The sequence below is a fragment of the Chrysochloris asiatica genome, unplaced genomic scaffold, assembly GCF_000296735.1.
Source record: "Chrysochloris asiatica unplaced genomic scaffold, ChrAsi1.0 scaffold00051, whole genome shotgun sequence".
NCBI classification, from domain to species: Eukaryota; Metazoa; Chordata; class Mammalia; order Afrosoricida; family Chrysochloridae; genus Chrysochloris; species Chrysochloris asiatica.
This window is the reverse complement of record NW_006408569.1, coordinates 18,069,186-18,074,875: the sequence shown is the minus strand read 5'-3', so window position 1 is coordinate 18,074,875 and position 5,690 is coordinate 18,069,186.

The following is a 5,690-nucleotide window of genomic DNA, read 5'->3' as shown; positions in this document are numbered from 1 at the left end:
AATACACACAGGAGAGCCTGGGAGCAGGTGGAGGGGGATGGGTTGGCAATACATAAGAAGGGATAGGGTAAAAAGAAGAACAAGGCAGACAGGAGAACAGTCGGTCAGGCTCGCATGGGCTAGATGAGACAGAGGTAAAAGATGATGTATGCACAACCTTGGAATAACAGGGCTTCAGGATACAGGGATTGAGGCATGGCTAGAAAGGGGGAAAGAGGGGAATAATGTTAAGATGCTTGGCTGTCTTGTGAATCATCTTGGTTTCCTTTGTCTACCATTGTGAAATAGACACTTAGGTGTCGGGGGGATAGTCAGAAACCACAACAGAAAACATGTAAGCCCATCTTCAGCCTATAACTGACTGGAATACCCTGGCACAGGAGGCCTGGAAACTACCCAGACCCAAAATGGGTGGTGGGGGGGGCGGAGCTATAAAGGCAAGAAGTGACTGGCTTGCAAGCTTTCAAGAGAGAGCCTAGTTCCATCCGGGACAAGGATATGGAGAACCTCCACTGAATGATTTCCAAACTGTTGGGACTGGGCTGACAAAAGGAAACAGGGATAAGACTCTTGAGGTACAATGGTGAATACCTGCTGCCAGGAATGACTGTGAGGTCGGAAATGTAAAGGCAGATTAAAAAAAAAATTTTTTTTTTCTTTTTTCTTGGCAAAAGGAGGAGATTGATTGATTTTGCAGCCCAGGAGCAAGGTCCCTGGGACCATCAAGTGAGAAAAGCAGAAAGTGTGACCCTACCCAGAGAGGAAGTGAAGCCAGGCATGGAGACAGAGATGAGGGCGTGGATAGATGGGGGGCTGGGGACACCGGACTCAGGGAGTTACAGGACCTGTTTGCTGACAGCCGGGTTTTGGGGGGGCAGGGCTGTGGGGTGTATACTTTGATTATTTGATGATGCGTGGAGGGGATTGTAATCATTGCAATAAAATGAAATACGATAGGATGAATGTGAAGCTGAAGTGGGACAGAGGCAAATAATGATATATGCACAACCTTGGAACAACAGGACTCTGGGATACAGAGATTGAGACATGGCTTGAATGTGTAAAAGGGGGGGAAATAATGTTAAGTTGCTTGGCTGTCTTTTGAATCTTGGTTTTCCTGGTATACCACAATAAAATAGACACTGGAGGGGGAGAGAAAGGAATAGTCAGAAATGTCACCATAGAAAGCTTTTAAGTCCATTTTCTTCTTATAACTGCTTGGAATACCTCAAATGGGGCTACAACGTACCCAGTGAAGGAGGCTTCCTGTGGAGCCTCTGCATTACACAAGACCATAGGTGGAATCCTGAACAGCATCCAGAATCATTTGAGGGGAAATTTCCACTTGAAAGGACAAGCAGACCAGCCTGGAGTGGCCAGAAGAACAGAAGATACTTCCTGAAAGAAAGATTGACAAGAAAAATACAAAACAATATAGGCAGACCTACTGATTACTACAAGAACAAACAAGTGGCTCACCCAGGAGACATCAAGGCAAGTGGTCGGGTCCCCCTCAGGGCAAACCCTCTTCTAAGACTAAGACTCAATGGGAATACAAGCTACAATTGGTGACCACATTCATCACTGATAAAGGAAAGTGAGGGAAAAGCAGCAATGAAGCTGTGAGCTGAGCCCTACAATGCTCAATAGACTCCTATGAACCCAGATGGAGAGTTGGTTGACCAGAAGTGTGGCAAGTCCAGAGGACTAGAGTCGAGAGTGAAAAGTCTAGCTGATAAAAAGAGAGGACACATGAATAAATACACCCACACTTGCAGATAATACCTACTTGACCTGGCTTCAATGACTGCATGATCAGAGCTGAAAGAAGAGGGAAAAAAGAATAATCTGATACAATTTAATGAACTTGACATACAACTATGGAAGCAGTAGCTCAAAAGAGGGAACATGTCTTCACAGTGAGGATCATTCCCACTTCCTCCACACACGGAGAGGACAGGGATAGACAACTTGGACATTGGCTACCCAGAATGGTGGAGATACAGAGGCAAGAAGTGACTAGTTTACAAGCATTCAAGAGTGAGCTTAATACAATAGTGAATAATTGTTATCGGGACTGATTGTGAGGTTTGGAAATGTAAAGGTAGACATTTTATAGCAGGGAGGGGAGTGATTAACTTTTCAGTCTAGGAGCGGAGGTCCCTAGGTCCATCAGTGGAGAAGAGCGGAGAGCGGGACCCTACCCAGAGAAGCAGTGAGGCCTGAGATGGAGGCAGAGATGATGATGTGGAGAGATGGAGCAGCTGGGGACTTGAGATCCAGAGAGGGAGAGAGGCTGTGTGTTGACGACCTGGGGGGGGGGGGGCAGGCTTACAGGGTATATCCTTTGGTTGGTTGATGATGCATGGAAGGGATTCTAACCATGGCAATGGAAGGATATACAATAGAATGAATGCAAAATTAATGTTCTCCCATGTTAACGATCACATAATTCACAATAAAACATTTATATTAAAAAAATAAAAACAGATTTACAGCCTTGGGAACCCTATGCAGGGTCACTAAAAGCCGACACACAAAAACAACAGATCAGCAGTCCCGTTGAGTTCTTCCTGCCCAGGCACCCAACGTGAGGAATAAAGCCTCTTGATGACTTGTCCCCAGCTGTCACTTCCAACTTTTAGGTGTGCATCTGGATTTGATGAAGCAGATGCAAGCTGTCCCCATTGTTCCATCTGACATATGGGGATAAATAAAAAAAATCTTACAACAAAAGAATAGAAACCTTTATTCAGCAAAAATATGCAAATGTGAAGCTAGTGTGTCTCCACACCTCCTCCATCTAGGTCCATACACACTTCCATCTCTCTAAGCCTTCCCTGGAGTCTTGGTGTGGTGCTGGAGGTTAATGTGTGATCTGTGCACATGTTTAGTAGAACCCTCTGGGTGTGAGAGGTGTCCATTTTCTCAGGCACCCCCTCTAGTTACCAGAATGGAGGTGCACTGATAGTGAAAGACCAATGAACAGATACAAAAAAAAAAAAAAAAAAACAGAATGAATGTCCACACCTTTATCTCTGAGGTTCCATCAGACATCAGTCAATGGTGACTCTGATCCTTCCCCAACTTGGTCTCATCCAATATGGTAGCTCCGGATCCTCTGAGCCTGAATGATAGGAAATCCCGATATTTCTTGCTTCTGATACAAATTCCACTGGTTATAAGTCTTCAAGGAGGTCTGATAGCATAGTGGTTATGAATCAGGTTGCTAACCTCAAGGTCAGCAGTTCAAAACAACCAGCTGTTCCACAGGAGAAAGATAAGGCTTTCTGCTCCCTTAAAGATTTGCAGCCTCGGAAACCCTGTGCAGGGTCACTATGAGTCAGAACCGACCCTACGGTACTTAACAACAACAACAACATAAGCCTTCAAACTTTAAAAATATTCATATGTATGTGGTTCAGAGTTCTTTAACTGTCCCTTGAACCTGCTTCATCCAGTATTCTGTGTTACTGCTGACGGAGATCCTCGCTGCACTTCTACCTATCCGCCATCAAGCCCCACCTCATTTTAAATTTAATTTTGATTTCCTCTATAAGTCATTGGTTTCTTTGCTGTTGTTGTTAAGTGCATCAAGTTGGTTCTGACTCATAGCACACCCATAGCACTCATAGCACTTTATAGGGTTTCCTACACCTTGTTCTTTTTCATATAATCTTGGATTATTTGCTCAATATCCAGATTGAATAAGTATGGTGAAATAATGCAACCCTAGAATACACTTTTTCTTGATTTTAAGCCTTTCAATTTCCCCTTGTTCTATTAAAATGACAATGTACATGCTCCTCATGAGGACAATTAAGTGTCCTTGAATACTGACTCTCCAGAGTGTGGTTCATAGCTTGTCATGAGCCACACTGTCAAAAGTCTTTGCATAGTCAATAAAGCACAGGAAAACATCTTTCTGGTATTCTCTGCTTCCAGCCAAGATCCATCTGACATCAGAAAAGATAATCCTTGCTCCATACCCTCTTCTTAATGTGGCTTGGATCACTGGCAGTTCCCTGTTGATGGGGTTTTTGTATTATCTTTTTCAAAATTTTGTTTGCATGGGATAATAAACGTTTTTGCATTCCACTGGGTCAACTCTCTTTGGAATGGGTACAAATATGGATCTCTTCCAATTAGCTGGTAAAGTAGTTGTCTTCTAAATTTCTTAGCAGAGCTGAGTGAGTTCCTTCAGTGCTGCCTCAGTTTGTTGAAAGATTTCAGTTTGTATTCAGTCAATTCCTGGAGACTTGTTCTTTGCCAATGCCTTCAGTTCAGAGTGGACTTCTCTCAGTACCATTGCCTCTTGATTATATGCTTCCTCTTTAAGTGGTTGAGCATATACCATTTATTTTTGATACAGTGACTGTTTATTCCTTCCATCTTCTTTTTTTGTTTTTTGATATTTTTTACATCATTATTTTATCCATGGGATCCTTAAGTTTTGAAAATTTTGGCTTGAATTTTTTCATTGGTTCTTAGAAAGTTATAAATGCCATGCTATCTTCTCTTATAGAACATAGTTGCATAAAAAAAAAGAAAAACCCTCCATTAAGATTCTGCAATACAACTGGCACTGTGTATGCATCCAACAGGTAGTTACTAAGTGACTGAATAAATGCCTCAGTTTAAACCATTGAAAGATATTTTACAATGAATTATCTTTGTTCTATGTCCTTCATATTTATTATAAGATAAAGTTAAAATAGAAATCTTGGTGTGGTGCTGTGGTCTAATGTGGAAGATTGTTTGAAATGCAAGGTCGCTGGTTCAAGTTCATCAGCGGCTCCTTGGAAACTCTGTACAGGGATGCTATGGGTCGTAATCGACTCAGCAGCACTTAACAACAACAACAACACAGTTAAAATATGGTATGTGCTTTTGCCTAACCCAGCATTTTTTTAAAATACCTTTTACTTTACTTACAGATATTCAAAATAATTACTTGCTCCTGACATTTTTTAGAAAAATCTATTTTAATTTTATTAGATCAAAAATCAGCACCCATTGAAGCAGAAGTCAAGAAATCAAAGACAAGATGCATTAGTTAAATCTGTATAAAACCATTTTTAAGTGTTAAAAAGCAAATTTGTCACCTTGAGGGCTAAGGTAAGCCTGACCTAAGCCATGGTAGTTTCAGTTACCTCATGTGTATGCTGCAAGTGAACAATGAATAAAGAAAACCAAAGAATAATTCATGCCATAAACGTATGGTTTGGGCGAAAATACTGAATGTACCACGTTTTGGTGTGCAGAATAATGAAGACAATCTATCTTGAAAGAAGTACTGCCAGAATGTACTTTAAAAGGGAGGATGTTGAGACTTTAACCTTCTTTGGGCATGCTATGGAAGGATCATTCCTTGGAGGAGAGCATCATGCTTGGTAAAGTAGAAGGTTATCTAAAAAGAGGAATATCCTCAATGTGATAAATTGGCACAATGGCTACAAGAAAAGCACTGAGTGTGAGGGTGGTGCAGGACAGAGCAGAATTTCCTTCTGCTGTAAATAGGGTTATGATGAGTTCGAACCAACTTTATGGCACTTAAAAAACAACAGAAATACTCTTAAGGGGATGAATTATGTCATACTGTATACCCAGGATACAATTCATATTATAGTACATACAAGATAAAAAGAAAGTTTTTATCTTTTTTTAAATGATTAACTGGGGTCCCTGAA